Source organism: Lampetra planeri, chromosome 60, assembly GCF_965212315.1.
Source record: "Lampetra planeri chromosome 60, kcLamPlan1.2.h2, whole genome shotgun sequence".
Classification (NCBI taxonomy): Eukaryota; Metazoa; Chordata; class Hyperoartia; order Petromyzontiformes; family Petromyzontidae; genus Lampetra; species Lampetra planeri.
In genome coordinates this window covers 4,469,973-4,490,640 of record NC_136166.1, presented here as the reverse complement: position 1 = coordinate 4,490,640, position 20,668 = coordinate 4,469,973, and positions in this window count along the sequence as shown.

Genomic DNA, 20,668 nt, shown 5'->3' with positions numbered 1-20,668 from the left:
AATAGACAGATGTATTCAAAATGGCATAGGTCAATCACTACTTGAACACATAGACAGATGTAATCCAAAATGGCATAGCTCGTTCACGACTGACCGATAGATCCACGACATCTCTTGTACCCTCAAGGCGATATCTTCCGTGAGTACATTCGCCCCTCGCATTCGTGCGCACGTGCACTCTAACAGAATTAAATTAATCTACGACGAAATTAATGATAAATTATGTTCATGCTCAGGAAAGCCAATCAGCATCAATGACAGGGATGACAGCCACAAAAATCCACCATTGGGCTTTTTTGATCCACAAATCGTCTTTTTTACGATACGTAAATTGTCTTGCAAGAATAACTTTACCGATCAAAAAAAAATCACCTTTGCTTAATCACTGATTGATCACGTACACACATTTTTTCAAAATGTCACATAGCTCTCTCAGTCCTCAAACAATTATATAATGTGTATTCAAAATGTCATAGCTCGACACAACTGATCCGTACATCGTGGACATCATGTGTATGTGCCACAAATTGTGAGTTGTGGAGTCAGCAACATTTGACCCGAGCTCACTCTGCTTCATCATCTGTGGCGTCTAGGTGCTGTGGGTACGCGGTCTCCCCAGTGGCTCCAACAAGTGGTGACTTCGGTTCTCTGTGGGGTTCGGGAGTTCTTGCCGTGCGGTTGAGCATCCGGGACAACACTTCATCAACATCACCACTTTATCAACATCGCCAAGAACTTTCGTTAACACAGTTAACTGACTTAGTAAACTTCGTTGACTAACATCAACGAGGTTGAACACGTCAGTAACATAGTTAACAAAGTTGTTGACAAACGCGAACATCCACGACATCTCTTGTGCCGTCAAGGCGATATCTTCCGTGAGTACATTCGCCCCTCGCATTCGTCCAGATGCGTGCTGTAACAGGATTAAATTTACCTGCGACAAAATAATGATACATTATGTTCATGCTTAGGGAAGCCAATCAGGTACAATGGGAGGGCTGACAGCCAAAAAAATCCACCATTGGACTTTTTTGTTCCACAAATCCTCTTTTTGACAATACATAAATTGTCTTACAGGAGCCACTTTACCGATCAAAAAAAATCACCTTTGCTTAATCACTGATTGATCACGTACACACATTTATTCAAAATGTCACATAGCTCTCTCAGTCCTCAAACAATTAGATAATATGTATTCAAAATGTCATAGCTCGACACAACTGATCCATACATGGTGGACATCATGTGTATGTGCCCCAAATTGTGAGTTGTGGAGTCAGTTAGCAACATTTGACCCAAACTCACTCGGCTTCATCATCTGTGGCGTCTAGGTGCTGTCTGTACGCGGTCTCCCCAGTGGCTCCAACAAGTGGGGACTTGGGTTCTCCGTGGGGTTCGGGAGTTCTTGCCGTGCGGTTGAGCATCGCATCTCGGACTACACTTCATCAACATCGCCGCTTCATCAACATCGCCAAGAACTATTGTTAACACAGTTAACTGACTTAGTAAACTTCGTTGACTAACATCAGCGAGGTTGAACACGTCAGTAACATCGTTAACAAAGTCGTTGACAAAGTGAACATCCACGACATCTCTTTGTACCATCAAGACTATGTCTTCCGTGAGTACATTTGTCCCTTTTGCATTCGTCGACACACATGCACATATGTTACACACACCCCCGTGTCGCCTTAACACAGACAAACAGACAGACGAATGTCACCCTAGATTCGTATGGGCGGCTGGGGAAATCGTTGTTAGTGCGCTTCTATTAAGACTGAGGCAGCAAACAAGTGATCCTTTTGGTCCGCACCATGCTGCCTTTCCCTCCCCAGTGTTGATGTTTATACACTGCACTGGGTCATCAGTGAAAGCTTAGTCGACCTTTCCCTATTTCCTCACCCCCGCGTGGCCCCCTACAGAACCCCCCCCTGCCTGGGCGGGATAGGGGTTGGGGCACGGGAGGGGATGTGGGATCCACGTGGGGGAGCAGAGGGCAAGTGGGGGGCGTCCCGTTGTGCTATTTTTCCGTCGACTTGCAATACTTTGCAGTAATTGGTCGAAGTGGTATCCACACGCGTGAAGTTAGATTTGGGGAGTGACACACGTGGGTAGGGACCCTGGGAGTGAGAAATAAGATTATGGTTACCATGGTGATTGTTATGGTGGTGATGATGAAGACGGTAATGATGGTGGTGGTTATAAGCTGTGATGTGATTAGAGTCTCACGTGCGCTGCTGTGATTTTGTTGCAGGGTGGAGAGAAGAGCAAGCCGAGGGGAAGTGAGTACTGAAATTCCACAGACAGACATACACACAGACACATGCACCTGTATACAAATACAGATCCCCATATAGCCTTAACAGACTATTGAGGCAAGTGCTGTTAGCGAGTTAGCACCTATGATGGGGTGGGTGGTCAGCACTGCACCCGGATGCCTTTGATGTTATACGTTGCACAAGATACTATTTTAAGTGTGAGGAGATGTAGGGGAGGAACACTACTGGTTTGATTTATTAGTCACTGATGGTTGTGAATGGGAATCGAACTCAGGTCGATCCCCACAGACACTACTGCTCCCAACCACTCATACAGACACTGCACATAGACACAAACAAAGACAGAAATCTTGTGTATAGCCTTGAAACACTGTAGGAGCAAGTGTTGTTAGTGAGCACCTATGACGGCCGGCACCGCACACGAGGGGTGGGTTGCCAGCACCACACTTGGCCGTCTTTGTCTCCCAAGTGGCGATGTTTACACACTGCATCAGATACCTATTTGAGGTTGAGTGGACCTAGGGGAGGCCCCTAACCGGCTCAGATAACAACAACAGCCCTCATTCGCCACTAAGTGACGGAGACGTCACCATGGCGCTTGTGCCAGGCCTGGTGCACTCCGAGGCCACTTGAAGTGTCGAAGGCTTGCCGACAGGAGATCAGGGGACAGACCCCAGTGCGATGGGTTGACTGACTGAGATGACTGGCAGACGCACCACCTTTGCATCCTATTGTGCCAACTTGCTGCGTTTTAGTCATCCAGTGCACCGCCTGTTGTGAGCGTCGCTCTTCTGCCCTCCTTATTTGCTGGAGGGAAATTGCCACCAACTGCCCATGAGCATCCTTCACGAGCTTCCTCCATAGAGGCCGATCTTGACACCAGTGGTACCATACTTGACACCAGTGGTACCAGTCTTTGGCAAGTCCACTCAGCTCCGTATCCTCCTGTACTGCATCAGTCCATCTCTTCTCCAGGCCGTGCCACGCCCATTTAGCACCCTCTATCTGGAAAAACAGCAGCTGCTTGGGCATGTGGTGGCTGAGCATGCGGGCTACATGACCCAGGCAATGCAGCCCTGCCCACCAGTGGAGCTCACTGATGGGAATGTGTCCATATCTTTCAAGGATTTGTGAGCTCTTCACACATTCCAGCCTAGTTAAACCCAGGGTGGATCGTAGGCAGGCCAGTCTGAAAGTTTAAAGCTGGTTCAGAGTTTTCATTTATTTCATCATTGGCCAAGAAGACCCAGTGCTTTGTGTCGAGTGACAGGCCAGGTAGATACCCCACAGTGTTACGAAGCTGATCAAAATATGCCACTTGACCGATTCTGAGTGAGACCTCTGCTGCCAAACCGGAATTTTTGCATAAGCACACTACCCAGGTACGTAAACTTCTCCTCTCTCTCTACAACTACCCCATCACTCATGAGTAGTTGAGGGGGCGGAGTATTAAATTATACAAAATACTCATGCGGGTGCTTAGTTTTGGTGGAGCTGATGGTAAGGCCCCACCTCTTTGTCGCACGCTCCAGGCATATCAGCAGAACTACCAAATTATCAGTGTACATAACATGGTTGACCAGGAGGGAGCCATCCCTTGACCTCACCCAGGTATCTGTACCAAATATAAAAAAATCCACCGGTACAGCCATAAAAAGCTTCTAGAACTATGTGGTCGAAGATGATGCTAAATAATGTGTCAGCCAGAGTAGATCCCTGTCGCACCCCACTGTAAACAGGGAATTGCTCTGACTCCCGGGCAAACAACTTTATCCGGGCCTCCCACTATCATGAAGGTACTTAATGATTGGGAGCAGAGGGTTAGGGACTCCGAAAGCACGAATAACAATCCAGAGCCCTGGCCTACTGATTGTATCATAGGCCTTGACCAGGTCAATAAAGCAGAGATGTAGGTCTCTTTGAAATTCATTACACCTCTGCTGTAGCACACGGACAGCGAATATGGCATCCGTGCAGGATGCCCTCGGCCTGAAACCACATTAGGGGTCCGCAAGCCTCTCCTCAGTGTGCCTGGCAAGGGAATGTTGAATAATCCTTGCCAGGACCTTCCTAAATACACCGGGGTGGGAGATGCCCGATACTTGTTGCAATGTGTGCGGTCCTCGTTCTTAAAGAGTGGGACCACCAGGGAATCCTTCCAATCCTGTGGAACCCATCTTGTGGTCCAGACAGTTGTGATGAAGACATGTAGGGCATTCTGCACACAGGCGCCACCCTCCCGCAGCAGTTTGATTAGGAAATTACCTTTTCCCGGCGCTTTTCCTGGTCTCGGACAGATGGCACCTCAGCCAGCCACTCACGAAGGGAGGCTACTTATACCAATATTTGAGGCAACGCAGCCCCAGCAGGGGTTCAGATAAAACACACAAACACACTGATACTGATATATAGGTATGCTAATGCCTCGACATTCGCGAGGGTTAGATTCTTGAAAATTTGCGTGAAAGTAGATTTCGTGAATGCAGATACTATGTTTATATGGGGGAAAAAGGACGTTTCGGGTCCCGTGTCCGACTGAACATATTGGAGAGTAAAAAATATTCAAAACATTAATTCTGTACTGTACACTTAAATAACAACTAAATTGTACACGTAGATAACACGAATGAAACAAGAAGAGAAAGTCAAAGTGTCCTCTCGGGGGTCGCCAACATTGGTGGAAGTGCTGCCACACTTTCCCTAATTGCCTTCGAATTTTTTCTTCATAAATCTGACTGTTGACTCGTTTACCATGTAATGGCGGCCAACAGCAGATGCACAGTAACCACGAGCAAGTCTATAAAATAACTCATCTCTTTTTTCCACATTTTACTTTTGCCATCACTTCCTTCACCCACTTGAGGCTGACTCCATTATCAAAATAAATAAATAACACCACCATAAGGCAAAAACAGGGGAGAGAGGCATGGGGAAACAAACACGGGGAGTCAGACAAATATACATGGAGATGTAGTTCTGGCAGGTATTTATAATTGATTGAAATATTGTATTTGTTTTGGTATGATTGCTTCGTTAACTACAATCACAGAAGCCAAGGTTATTGTTCCAGATTCTTAGATATATTACATGTGTAATGTAGGATTCTGGAGACAGTAACTGTAGAGGCACCTTCTTTATTTATATTACTCGTACTCACTAGACGACTCACTAAGCATATAATGTAACGCTGACCGTCAAGCTCGACGGCGCTAACTGACTGGATAGCTGGCTGACTATTCAGCAGTGGTGACATCGGGCGATGACAAGGACGGCAGCGATGACGGCGACGGCGAGGACGACTTCCACAGCGAGACGACCCTGATTCCCACAAACAGCCCCGAGCTCCCTCTCTCGCCCCCTTTTATGCTTCCAGCAGGGCCTGGCCCTGCCTTGGCCACGGCCCCTTTCTCGACCCTTCTAGCAGGTTCTGGGAGCTCACAGATAGATCCCTTCCATGACCCTTATCCCAGTTCTTATCCCTTCCATGACCCTTGCCCCAGTTCTTCCCCTTGGGTGGGAACACCCGCAATTGCTACTTCTGGCCGCCAGTCGGTGTTGCAACACTACACATGTAACGCATGGATTTGTTACACTGTTCAACCACACACAGACATATTTTAATTAAAACAAGTCCCTTATTTGTCAAAAAAAATCAGAGTACCAGTCATCAAATATGCAACTGCACTTGGTCCAAAGAATACGTGATACTGTAATAGAAATACATGAATGGCTAAATTCAGAATTTAGGTTAATAAGGCATAACCCAGTGCATAATATGACATTCATAAAATACAAACAGTGCAAAAAAGGAAATCAGCTTTGAGAAGGTGACATGACAGGCGTTTAGAAACCTGCTGTGCCGGTGAATGTAAAGTCGTCACACAGTGTTTTTCGAACAACACAACAGCCAGGTGCTTGGTGCAGCTGGTGACTTGCCAGGTGTGGTGAGGTATTGACGATGCGTAGAACGATGAAATTGCACTTCATTCTCGAATGTCAGGTGTTGTCGGGCTTTGACGATGTGTAGCACGATAGTTTTTCTTCAGTATCCAATGTATAGAGGTGTATTCACCATGCTAATTATTCACAGGCTTGTTGGTTTACAGTCACTTTTTTTAAGCTCATGTGATTCATGGCATGTGACCTTGCAGCTCAGTTTTGAGCAGTTCCTTTCCTTCTCCAAGATTTCTTCTGCAACACTCACTTTAAGTCTTCTTAATTTCACTTGCCATATGTATGGGCTCAATATAAATTGACAACTGCAAATCTTAAACTTTGCTTTAAAAATCTCCACTGTTTTACCACTATACCATCTCCACTGCAAAACCACTATACCTCTGAGTGGTTACTCAGCATTTCAGCCATTCTCGTGCATGGAACGACTTCTGTTGAGAGCAACCTCACATGCACGGGAGCACATGCTATCCAGCTAACATAAACATCGGGTTGCCCCTGGCTCTCTGGCCCCTCTGGGCACTCTCTGGGCTCCGGGCACCCCGGCCCTCCTCTTCTCCTCTCCTCCCTTTATCTTCTCCTTCTCTAACGTAGCCCACTAATATACTAATTGTATGAATGGACCAGTGTATAAGAATTAATAGTGTATTTCTTATCCGATTCATGCTCTCTCTTGTGAAACAATGGACATCTTAGAAATTTAGCCAGACCTCCACAGCTTGGTCATCAATCCATCTTACTTTTTCGGAGACAGGGGAAGTTTATTTATGTTTGGCCTGGAGTTTCAGATCTCGCAAACTTAATAGGGCCTCCCCAGCCAGCCCATTAATCTAATGAAGTGCTTTGGAGGAGGAGGTGTCTCCGGCACACGAGTCAACCTCCAGACCTCCCTACAGTGCTATCATTGTTACATCGGTCTCAAGTAAAGTTAGATTCCTGTCAATGGTGCCAAGTTTCTTTACCAAAATAACATACAGGAAATGCGCATTTTTGCGTCCTCTGGTCTAACACCGTTTGAGACGAGGCTCAAAATAAAGCTGTCTCTGGGGTGGACCAATCAGTTTCAAGGACAATGCATATATTATCAGAGTATTTTTTTGTTTGCATTCTGACCACAAGCATTGTGGTTAATGCAGACATGATTCCTTGTAAAAGGTATCAGTTTGGTGTTTTAACATCTTAACACCTGTTTTGTTGTCAGAAAAAATGGTAAAAACCTATTATAATACAGGAAATACTCAAACACCCATTAATTAATAAATTGTGGTGCTGCTCTCTTCTCCCCATGTGACTCCCCAGACCCTGGCTCGAAGGGGCAGCGCAAGAGGATGCTCTGTGCCATAAGACTAGAAGCTGAGCGCCAGATACGGGAGCTTGAGATGATCCTGCTGGATCGTTGTGCACAGCAGCAGGCCAAGTATCAGCAGGAGCTGCTGGAATTCCAGAACAGCACCGAGCTGAAGAGCTTCATCATCCACCACCAGCAGCAACAGGCAGAAGAGCAGGAGCAGGCGGAAGTCAACACTAATAATGAAGATGTGCAGCAGACATGCCAGAATAGCAAGAAGGTTGAGAACGAGATGGAGGAGATGGAGAAAGTGGGGGAGAGAAATGGTATGAAGAGAAAACGTGGGAGTAGGAAGAAACATAAGAACAAGAAGAAAGTTCTGGAGGAGACAGTGAAAGAAGAGGTGGCTGAGAGAGAGGGGAGTGAGGGAGAGCCCATGCAGGAAGTGGTGGAGGTTGGGACGATTGAGGTAGAGATGATTGAGGCAGTGGCTTTGGAGGATGTGATGAAGGAGGTAGAGTTGAATAAGGTAGAGGTGTTAGAAGGAGATGGCAAGTGGGAATTAGCGAATGAGGCAGAGGTAGTGGTGATTGAGGTAGAAGCAATGGCAAAGCAGGAAGTGGTGGAAGAGATAGTGGCCAATGTCATAGAGGGGATTGAGAGAGATGAAAAACAGGTATTAGCAGAAGAGATAGAGCCAAATGAGGTAGATGGGAATGAGGGAATAGCCAATCAGGAAGTGGCAAAGAAAGTTGATAATGTTGTGGAGACAAAGAAAGAGGGAGAGGATGGTGTTCATAGGAAACGTAGGAATAGGAAGCTACGAAGGACTGAGATGAAAGTTCGGGAAGTAGAAGAGATGAAGGAAAACGAGATTGAGGGAGAGGGGAATGATGGAGAAGCCAAGAAGGAAGTGGTGAAAGAGGTAGTGGCCATTGTCGTAGAAGGGATTGAGAGAGATACAAAGCAGGAATTGGTGAAACAGGTAGAGGCAATTCAGGTCGACACGATTGAAGAAAAGTCCTTGCAGGTCTTGATCAATGAGGTAGATACGAATGAGGTAAAGGCCAAACAGGAAATGTCAAAAAAAGTTGAGAACGTGGTGGAGGAGATAAAACAGGAAGGGGCAAAGGAGGTTGAGTCATATGTAGTAGATGCCATCCAGGAAGTGGCAAAAGAGGTAGAGGATATTGAGGGAGAGTCCAAGCAGGAGGTGGTTACGGAGGTGGAGCCGAATGAGTTAGAGGCGAATGAGGTAGAGGTGATTGATGTAGAAGTGGAGGTAGCAGTGATTGAGCTCAAGGCGAATGAAGTAGAGGCAGTCGAGGTAGATGCCAACCAGGAAGTGGCAAAAGAGGTAGAGGAGATTGAGGGAGAGGCCAATCGGGAGGTGGTTATGGAGGTAGATCCAAATGAGTTAGAGGCGAATGACGTAGAAGTGATTGAGGTAGAAGTGGAGGTAGGGGCTATTGAGGTGGAGGAGAGTGAGGCGATTTTGGTAGAGGCGAATGGTGTAGAGGCAATAGAGCTAGAGGCAAAAGAAGTAGGAGCTATTGAGTTAGAGGCAAATGAGGTAGAGCTGAAGGAGGTCGACATGATTGAAGACGATACAAAGCAGGAAGTGGTGAATGAGGAAAGGAGATGCGAGCAACCTTGGAGGGCAGACAGTGTTCAGGAAGAGAAGAAAGAGATTAAGCACCTCCCATCTTCTAAGGGAGAGAGAAAGAACAGTTTCTGGCGTTGGGCAATTTGGAGATTCCTGGGCTGCACACGGCAGCTGGAGAACGATGAGGAAGAGGAGAATGAACGAGGAGGAGACAGAGGGAAGGAGCGCCAAGACCAGGAGCTGGGAAACAAGAAGAAAGAAAAATGGTGGAGACTCCACAGAGGGAGAAACTAGCGTGTTCTCCCAGACATAAACATTGAGACATGGTTGGATGGACATGTATATCTATATATGTATATATATTTTAAGTTGTAATAAAAACGTACTTATGTTTCTTGAACTTGACTTCTGGTACAAAAGATGTATTACTGAAGCGATCAACAGAAGGTGTCTACAGGATTAACTGCACTTGTGGCAAATGATATGTTGGCCAAAAAGGACGAATGATCAGCACGAGACTAAAAGAACATCAGAGAAATATTAAATACACGCGTGCCAACAAGAACACTCAATTGCTTTTGATAATGTTGAAGTTATGTGCAAAACTAGCTACTACTGGCCAATACTAATTAGATAATCTATCGAAATTGAAAGAAAAAAAAATAATTTTAACCGTTTGGATAGCTACCGACTTAGTGCTGCGTGGAAGAAAATCGTCAAATAATACATTGTTTAAATGCATGCCTATGCAGGGTACCATACTTCAATAGGGATTACTGTTGGTACTGCTATTTTAATACAATGGACAGGAAGGATAAGATCAAAGGGCTCGCATAATGTGCATGCATAATGTACGTTGGCTCATTAATCCCTCACCCCCCCACTTTGCGCAAGAGCGCAGAAGTGTGGTCACCACATCTATGCCTCTTTGTAAGGAACGAAACACGTGGACTTCTACACAAATCTGGCTAACACCTGATGAAGCTAGTTGTAATTACTGGTGAAACGTCGTACTCAGATTGTAAATGTTGTGGCTTGGCTCTCCAACACACCAGTGTGCTATACTAGTGACGAATTGGCATGTTCTGTTTACGTGACAACCCTTGTTGGCTGTGTCAAGTGGTGCCGAGTTTTAACGACATTTATATATTTACGCGATCTAACCCAAAAAAAGACTCTCTTCTGGAGCTATTCAGTAATCGATGTATTGATGATGACAATGCACCATGGTCCCCAGTCTCATATTGAACCCGAAACTCACGCAGTCTGTGCACTCCCAGCAGATAGCGACAGCGCAAAAGGGAGCGCGTCACCAGCATTCAGTAACTCACTGGTTCGTTCATTTAGTTTTTTATCTGTTCATCAATTTATAGGTTAATTAAATGATTTATTTGTCAAGTAATTCATTAATTAGGCACTTAATCCATTTACTCATATATTCATTAATTCAGAAAATAATGTATCGCTTCTCTCCGTCTCCTTCCATGCATCAAGTTGACGCTGAGGAGGGGGGAGGAGGCACCTCGCCCCCTATGTGGAGTCACGTCACCCGCTAATTATTATCAATGGAGGGGGGTGTCCATTTGGAGGATGTCACCTGCTCATGATTATTAATGAGGGGGGGGGGGTTCATGTAGAAGATGTAACCTGTTCATGATTATATTATATGGGTCTTTCAGTAAAGCCACGTAGATAGAAATACTGTATTATAAAAATGTCACGACGTTTTGATGAGTGCATCAAGGTAGGTGGGTGGAGCTAGAGATGGTCCAACCACAGAGGCTGGGGCAGTGACCTTTGTATTGTGAGATTAGCATGTCAATGGCTGGGGCAGTGACCTTTGTATTGTGAGAGATTAGCCTGTTTGTAATGCGGGCGTAAACGGCCTCGCGGATATGACGTCACGGGGGGAGGGGTTAGGTCACGTGGGGGAGAGGGGTGAGCTCTTAAGGGCGGTAACCGGAAGAGACGGGAGGAGAGTATGGGAATAAAGACAGGGTGAGGCCACGCAGGGCAGAGGGTGGAGAGTGGCGAGATCGCCACGCGGTGAGACTCGGCACCGTCGGCCAGCGGTGACCGGGCACGGGTGGAACGGAGGGCAGCGGTGGAGCTGCAGCGAGAGCAGCTGAAAGACTGCACAAGGAAGCCTGCAGCGGAGCTGCATCGGAGTGGGGAAAGGCTATGGGAGCGACGGCAGCTGTCGAGCTGCCAAGCGGGGAGGCTCTGAGCGAGGGCCGTGTGGGACAAGTTGTAAGAACCCAAATAAAGGACAACGGAGACAGACACAGTGGAAGAGTCCTTTATTACACTGGTGTCAAAAGTGAAACGGCATGTCAAAACAGCTCAAAGAAAGAATATTCCTGCACCATCATCTGCTACATCATCCGACGATGACGACCTTCCTCAGGCGGTGGACCTGCCTGCGATGGAGGAGGAGATCCGTGCGGGAACGAGTACGGGTCCGGGAGTACAAGATGTCGCCGCGTCGGTGGACCCGTCCGTGCCGGAGGACGCGGACTTACGATGGAGACAGATGGCGGCGCAGCTGGAGACCTTGAAAATCGTGCTGGCGCAACTGTGTGAGCTCGTCACGCCGAGGACGGCGTCGGGGAGGCCCGGTGGTGATCCGCAGGCCTCCGCCTTGCCTGCGCTGTCAGCGCCATCTGCCACGCGGCACGAAGACGCCATCTTGGGCGTGGCAGGGGAAGAACGGCGGGAAGCCGCCATCTTGCGCTCTCCGCGGCGGGGGGGCCGCCATCTTGGACACGTTGCGATGCGACGCCATTTTGAATATGCCGCGTGATGAGTCACTGCTGAGGACGGCGCAGCAAGGAGTCACAGTCGTCATCTGACAACCGTTAAAGGATTCTCCATCGGTGGCGATTGGAGTGCTTTCGCCTGCAGATTTTTGGCGGCGGTGCGCTCCGCCAGGTGGACTGACGCAGAGGCATTGGAGGTTCTACCAACTCTTCTTGACGACGAGTCGGTGCGATTCTTCTGTTCTATAAAGGCCGAGAAAAATAAAACGTTGAGAGGAGTTTTCGACGAGATGGCAGATGCATACGAGCCGCCGGATGATGCTCACCTCCGGTTTGTTCAACGCCAACGAGCACCCGAGGAGTTGCCGGTGGCATACAGGGGTGCTGTCTTGGAGTTAGCCATGGCAGCATACCCAGAGACGGAGCCTGACCTACTCGAACCCCTCATTTTGGGAAAAATGCTTGAGCTTTCCCGGGATTTGGGGATCCCTATGCCGGTGTGTGGCCACGAAAAGCTGACATCCCGGGCGGCCGCAAAATGTCTGGATGCCCAGTTTAACCTACGCCGCTGGAAGCAAGTCACGGCGTGGATGGGGGGGCCCATCATCGAGGGAGGTGCCGTGGGTTGGGATCCCAAGAAGGCGGTGTACGTTCCTGACGGGGGGGGCCCGCAGGAGCTGACAGCCGCCTCTGCTCAGTGGTCGACCCGCGGTGGACCGGGGCCGCGATTTGCGCCGCCGACGCGGGAGCGTCGGGATGGGGGGCCTGCGGCGCGGCGCAACGACATCGACTGCTTCCGCTGTGGTCGTAAGGGCCATTACGCCAGGGACTGCTGGGCCCGTATCCCAGGTCCGCCCCAGCAGGAGGCCTCGACAGCAGACGTGCCGCGGAAGGATCCTCCAGGACAGACAAGCCGGCCGTGACACTGCAGGAGACAGGGGACTCGGCTCGGAGTGTGCCTACCACGGCTGCGGGGACGCCGAGCCCCGCCGCCCTTCCGACCCCGCCGCGGACACGATTGCGGGACACCCCGGACTCTGGCCCTTCGGGGATACGGGACCGTGACGTTGGCGGGCTTCCAATAGCGACAGGGAGTCGTGATCCTGTCGCTCTTAAAACCCCGTCGCGTTCCCGGTCTGCAGGGGGGCCGCCGCCCGTCCGGGACGGGCCGGCGACCCGCACGCGGTCGAAGTCCCTTACGTTTCGTTGATTTATACTGTTCTTGTTGTTATTGTTATATTTATTGTATGCTTCGTTGTCCTTGCATGTCTGATGGTTGTTGGTCGCTCGCATTACTTGTTGTTGTTGTTGTTCAGCCGAGGACGGCTGGAATTTTCTCCACGGGGGAGGGTGGTGTAATGCGGGCGTAAATGGCCTCGCGGATATGACGTCACGGGGGGAGGGGTTAGGTCACGTGGGGGAGAGGGGTGAGCTCTTAAGGGCGGTAACCAGAAGAGACGGGAGGAGAGTGTGGGAATAAAGACAGGGTGAGGCCACGCAGGGCAGAGGGTGGAGAGTGGCGAGATCGCCACGCGGTGAGACTCGGCACCATCGGCCAGCGGTGACCGGGCACGGGTGGAACGGAGGGCAGCGGTGGAGCTGCAGCGAGAGCAGCTGAAAGACTGCACAAGGAAGCCTGCAGCGGAGCTGCATCGGAGTGGGGAAAGGCTACAGGAGCGACGGCAGCTGTCGAGCTGCCAAGCGGGGAGGCTTTGAGCGAGGGCCATGTGGGACAAGTTGTAAGAACCCAAATAAAGGACAACGGAGACAGACACAGTGGAAGAGTCCTTTATTACATGTTCATGATTATTAATGAGGGGGGCTGCTCAACGTGGAGTGACGTCACACACGGGACACATAGACATTCTTGGCTCATTATAGTAGTAAAATTGGCATACAGTACAGCACATTTATATTGTGATGTGTCTATTTTTGGTTGCCGTGTACATAATGTCATTATTTAGGTAAAGCTTAAGTATTGAATATAACACTTTTGGCTTTTACTGCACTTTCCAAAAATGTAACCACCTCGATATCCAAGGGACTCCTTATAAAGGCGTCAGGGTCGGGATCAAACCCTCGGCCTCCTCCATACCAGGCAATGATTGTCCATGCTTCACACAAGCAAATACTGTAGAAGCATAACTCGCTTTTATGTCTCCACATAAATCAGAATACGATGTTTTGAATCCATCAGCCTAATGGCTTTTCCCACAAACATTACCCAGCAGCATTAGTTTTAAGCAATATAATTATACCGGCTTCCATTTTGGTTTCATTAGTTAGGCTTGTTAAACTAATGTTGCTTGTTATCCAAAAAGAGAGCCGGCCATTTGCGCCAGTTTCACAGTCTAAATTTACCAGACTTTAAATAATATTTTCCCATTATCCAATTGGTTAAAACCACAGAGCAGCATTGCCCTTGATGTGAAACCATGGCAAACTCTACTACCCGTTTGTGAAACATTGCCTTCGTGAGAGCCTTGCATTGTAGGAATGGTGCAAATACGTCTGGTAATGATATCATCTAATTAGATCTGAGGAAGAGTCATTACTAACAGGTCCCTGTGGGGTGGGCTGGTAGGACCGAACAATTGAATGGCTATAATAAAATGAAATGGCAAAAAATGGGCGCCAATAAGTGGATGGAAACGTAGACGTAGTGGAACATAAGAAACAATAAAGTAGTAGTAACCGTTGTGCAAAAAATAATAGTATTGCACAAGTATGTACCTACGTGAGTGCAGCTTGGAGCAGACACAGTGAGTAGTAACAATCTGCACGATATGCAGCGCCGTCGGCCACGCCCCTATCACTATTAGCCCCGCCTTCTCGCCCCCGGTACTGTATTCTCGACTGTAGACTCCGCCCCTTTTCGCCAACGGCCCCTCCCTCCATCGCGCTAAGCTCCGCCTCACACCGCTTGACCCCGCCCCGGTCCCCCGTGGCCCCGCTCCGCCCCCGTGGCCCCGCCCTCCACCCGCGTAACCCCCCCCCGGCCACCCGTGGCCCCGCTCCATCTCGGTGTCCCCGCCCAGCCCCGCCCCCTGCCGCTGTAGCCCCGCCCAATACACCCCGAGCGGGGGAGAGATTCCCAGGCCTGGCTCGACTGGAGAGCCGCCGACGAGGGGGGGTAGGGAGTTGTTTTTAATGTAAAAGCTTTAAATGTAAATGTTTCTATTAAAAAACATCAGGGAATGTAACATTGTTAAACATTTACTCCCTTTCACACACGCGGGGGAACTATACGAAGGGAGAGCTTGAGGCCTAGGTCTAGGCTTTAGGCCTAGCTGTAGGCCTTAGGCCGCCGTGAGTTAATTGTTAATATAAATGTTTTAATTATTTATGTAAAAGCTTTAAATGTAAATGTTTCTATTAAAAAAGCATCAGGGAATGTAACATTGTTAAACATTTACTCCCTTTCACACACACGGGGGAACTATACGAAGGGAGAGCTTGAGGCCTAGGTCTAGGCTTTAGGCCTAGCTGTAGGCCTTAGGCCGCCGTGAGTTAATTGTTAATATAAATGTTTTAATTATTCATGTAAAAGCTTTAAATGTAAATGTTGCTATTTAAAAACATCAGGGAATGTAACATTGTAATTAAAAGCTATCTGAGGGAATTATAAGGGAATGTTACACTTGTTTAGCCAGGATAGCGTCACTGAGTCTAAAGGTTTTTGTAGGGTCATGCCAAGTGTTTGCAGTAGGGGGCGATGTTGATACACGGACGGACGGACGGACGGACAAACGGACGGACGATATAATCTATTGGTGTCTGGTCCACTTCGTTCCTACCAGTATAAATCTTGACTTAAAGCTTTCGTGACTGCAGGAATTCACATTATTTGGGTCTTTCGGTAAAGTCACGTAGATAGGTTAAAATTAATAAAAATAAAATAAACTATGACGTTTTGATCACAACACAAGCAATCGTCATCAGGAGGAAGCAAGAGGGGGAAAACTGTTGAGGCAGACTTTTAAAGGTTTAAAATGGGTGTAGCCCAAGGGTCATAAACGTCGTGGGCGGGGCTAGTGATGTTAATGTGAAAAATTAGCACATTAATGTAAGATTGGAGAGTGGCCTCCATGACGAGGGCGCGGAGGTGGCTATGTTAATGTGAGAGATTGGCATGTTAATGTAGATTGCAGAGCCGCTGCCACGTCGAGGTCAGCATGCGGAGGTGGCTATGTTTGTGTGAAAATTTGTTTCACCTGTTAATGTAAAATTGGAGAGCCGAACCCACGGGGAAAATAAAAAACTAACATCGGAAGGTGGCAGGATGAGAACATTAAAGCAAGTTATGACTTAAACTGGTTGATGACGTCGTTCCAATGATTGCTGAATTTGTACCCATCCTCTCGGTTGAAATTGTGTCTGTGTCTGTATATGTGGATGGCTTCATGAACGAATTTTTGTTGATAGTCAGTGGGCTTACAAAGTACCTTCGTCTTCGAGAAATCAATTGGCGCGTGAGCCAACCGCATTAAAAGAATGATCAGCCAAGGCTAACGTGTTGGTCCTACCATGTTTCAAATCTGTCTTATGCTCACGAATACAGTCCGAGATATGTCGCTTAGTTTCCCCAATATAACTACTGCCACAGACACGGCTTAGTTTGTCGATGCCAGGGTATTGCATATCAGGGAACCTATCATTCACAAATGGGATCAGATCACGAATTTTATGTACTGTGTTAAATTGAGCCTGGATCTTGTGTTTGCTCAATATTTTGGAAATATTTTTGGTGACCCCTGCTATGTATAGCAAGATGATGGTTTTAATTGGGTCCTCAGATGGTTCTTTCCCAACGGTTGGGGTGATAGCTTTATGGATTGTTTGGTCCAAATATCCACTCATATTGAGAGCTTGGTGCACGTGTTTCAGTTCACTGGCTAGGTGATGGTCGGAGATTCATCGAGCTCTATGGTGTAGAGTTTTGATGAGGGAATTCTTCTGGGATGGATGGTGGTGGGAGTCAGATTTTAGGTAGGCATCTGGTGAATTTGATGGCTGGTTGTATGGAATTAATGTGGTTGAGGAATTGTTTCAGAACTGGTCAGCCATGTGGCCAGATGACGAATGTGTCATCTACGTACCTTTTGAACAAGGAGGGATGTAGAATGGATGCCTGGATGTATCAAAATTTTCCATGAAAACATTGGCTACAACCGGAGATAAGGGAGAACCCATTGGGGTGCCTTCAACTTAAATTTCGTGACTGCAGGGATTCATCTTTTTGGTTCTTTCGGTAAAGTCACGTAGAATGGAAATAATAAAATAATAAAAATAAAACAATAAAATAATTCTCACGACGTTTCGGCCACAACGCAAGCAGCCGTCCTCAGGTGACGAACAGGTCTGTCAGAAAGACACCGTCTGAATGAACACCACCAGGCTTGGCAGCGTATATTTAAGCTGGGTTGGAGGGGGAAGAGCGCCTTGACAAAGGAATTTGCATATCAAGAGGAATTTAGCATATTTATGGGAAATGCAGGTATGTGATTAGTACTACTTATGCCCGTGCATTATGCAGGATTATATTTCGTTGCTTCCTCTTAGTATCTTTCACACGATGGTCAACGGTACAGTGTATAATAACAAATAGTATAAAATTTATATGCTTAATATAATGTACAAAGTAATATATAGTATCGTAATTGTATAGTGAATATACAGCAGTGTGATATACATTAGGGTGGGTAGAATAATACATAGTGTAATATTACAATGTATAAGGTTTAGGGTGGTTCATAGCAATACAGTATATAATTTAATGTTGGGTTTGTCTATGGCAGTATATAGTATGGTGTAGACTCGTGTGATGTAAGAGAATAAAGTTTAGATGGAAGCATATTATATTTTTTACGACGTAGAATTGTAATGTATTACTTACTGTTAGTAACTCAGCTTATTGTAGAGTATATTTAGTATACTGATGATACTATATAGTTTATACTTTAGTTGTTTACGTGGTGGTTTTAGTTACTGCAGCTACATATTATTAACACTCCTTCCCTTTATTAATGCTACCCCTATCCCCTCCCTTTGATGCAGCTAATCCAGCATAATGCACGGGCATAAGGAGTACTAATCACATACCTGCATTTCCCATATCCCCTCCCTTTGATGCTGCTAATCCTGCATAATGCACGGGCATAAGTAGTACTAATCACATACCTGCATTTCCCATAGCCCCTCCCTTTAATCCTGCTAATCCTGCATAATGTACGGGCATAAGTAGTACTAATCACATACCTGCATTTACCATGAATATGCTAAATTCTTCTTGATATGCAAATTCCTTTGTCAAGGCGCTCTTCTCCCTCCAACCCAGCTTAAATATACGCTGCCAAGCCTGGTGGTGTTCATTCAGACGCTGTCTTTCTGACAGACCTGTTCTTCACCTGAGGACGGCTGCTTGTGTTGTGGCTGAAACGTCGTGAGAATGTTTAATTTTTATTATTTTATTATTTCCATTCTACGTGACTTTATCGAAAGAACCAAGAAGATGCCTTCAACTTGTTTGTAAAATGTTCCATTCCAGGTGATGTATTGGTGAGGCAGTGTCTAACCAGGGCCGGTACATCAGCATTCAATCCTTGTTGGACTTGATCTTCAATGATTTCAATGGTGTCAGGCACAGGAACTTTGGTGAACAAAGAAACTACTTCGAAACTAATGAGCAAATCACCTGGAGATAGTGAAAAAGTGATTTACAGTATAATCGTCAATCTAAAAAAAACTACTCACTTCTAAATCTTTTGTCGTCATTTTGCCATTAATTTAGTATAAATACATGTTAGTTTTTATTCATATGTTGTTTTTTCTGACTTTACGTGAACGAAAATACACAAATTGGCCTGTTTTTTCATTGAAAATATGTAAATTTCTAAATAGCACTGTCCTGGTCACAAAAGCAAAGTTTGTGGGGAATAATATCCATTTTCTATACTTTTTTGGCATAAGCAATTACGAAATAACACTTACTACCTCGGAACAAAAATTGTGTTACATAGTGTTATCAGAGGATGTTTGTTTGCATGTTCTCAACGAGTATTTGTGGTTAATGCAGACTTGATTCTTGACAAAGGTATCTATTTGGTGTTTTAACATCTTGACACCTGTTTTATTGCCAGAAAGAGTAAAACCTATTCTTACTTTTTCCTACGTGTCATTTATGTACGTATATATATATAGACAATCCGCCACTAAACTTTGGAGGCAGAGCTGCACTGCTACCTAGCACGTCCGCAGGTGGTGGATAGTGGAACGACCTTCTGTGAAGGTTAGCTGCAAAATAAGCAGCGGCAACCCTGGCGGATAAGCAGTTGTGGACCAAGCAGTGACAGCCCCACCAGGGTGTGGTTCGGACTGAAAATGCCAATGGTTTTCCTCTTCAAAAGCCACATATACCCTGTAACTATGCTGTGACATGGCGAGTATAGGCCGCCATTATAATAAGCATACCATGGGTTAAGTCCTCAATAGCAGAGCAGGAGGAAGAAGATGTTAACATCTCAACAGCTGTGAAGGCGGACCAAGACTGCAGAAAAACGATATCTCCAATCGTACTGGTCTCCTTGCCATTGGATTCATGTTCCCATTCTCTCAAGAACTGCGTGGAAGCTGCTGTACAACAGCTTCTCCACAATAAAATAAATCAAGCACAGGCGTGTTTCATTAAAGGAACAACATCTTCTGGCAAATTCAATACAATTTTTTTGGTGACCAACTAGTGACGACGGGAGCATGAGTGTGAAGTCTAGAAGCTTCTAGCCACAAACTAGCACACAAGTGGCAGCTACAAGAAGGTTGTCTAACACTCAGCAGAAACAAGAGTGTGTTTCTGCAGCTGTAACTGCGACTAAGCAGTCCTTTTAAAGGATCCACTCTGCTCACCCCACGTGGGGAACGGGCTAGAAAAGTGGCCCTAAACATAGTCTGTCTCACTCCTTCCCGACTGGATAACAACGTTCAGAAGGATCCCCATTACTGTGGTGGAAACAATCAAATTCAGATAGTTGCCTTTGGGAACTGGAATGTCAGGACCCTTATGGACAACCCTAAAAGTGAACGCCCAGAATGCTGCACCATAATCGTGGCCCGGGAACTCAGACGACACAACACTGACGTGGCTGCCCTCAATGATACTCGACGAGAAGAGGAGGGGCAGCTCAAGGAACAAGGATGGCGGTACCCTCTTCTGGAAAGGCAGACAGGAAGAACAGCGGCAGTTGCACGGAGTTGGTTTCTCCATCAAGAATGAACTTGATGAGTTACCTATCGGAATCAGTGAGCGCCTCATGGCAATGTCTCAAACGGGTGGGGAGCCAATATTCCACTGTCATCAGCGTATATGCCCTGACTCTTCACTCCAATTATGAAACCAAAGAAGAATGTTATGTCAACCTTGGCTAGGTCCTTTCTACTGTTCCTGTGGGAGACAAACTTATTCTGCTCGGTGATTTTCATGCCAGAGTTGGAAGAGACATAAACCTCTGTAATGGAACCATCGGGAAGGAAGGAATAGGTAAAGTCAATTCCAACGGCATCCTTCCCTTGACTAAATGCACGGAAAATGGAGTCATCATCATCAACACTCTATTACACCAGAAAAACAAATACAAAACATCATGGCATCGTCTGTGATCTAAGCACCAGCACTTGATCGATTATGTCATTGTCCATGCCCAGGATCCCAAAGATGTCTGCATCATCCAGGCTGTTCTAGTAGCTGCTGGTGGCTGGACTGATCATCGACTCATCTGCTCAACCA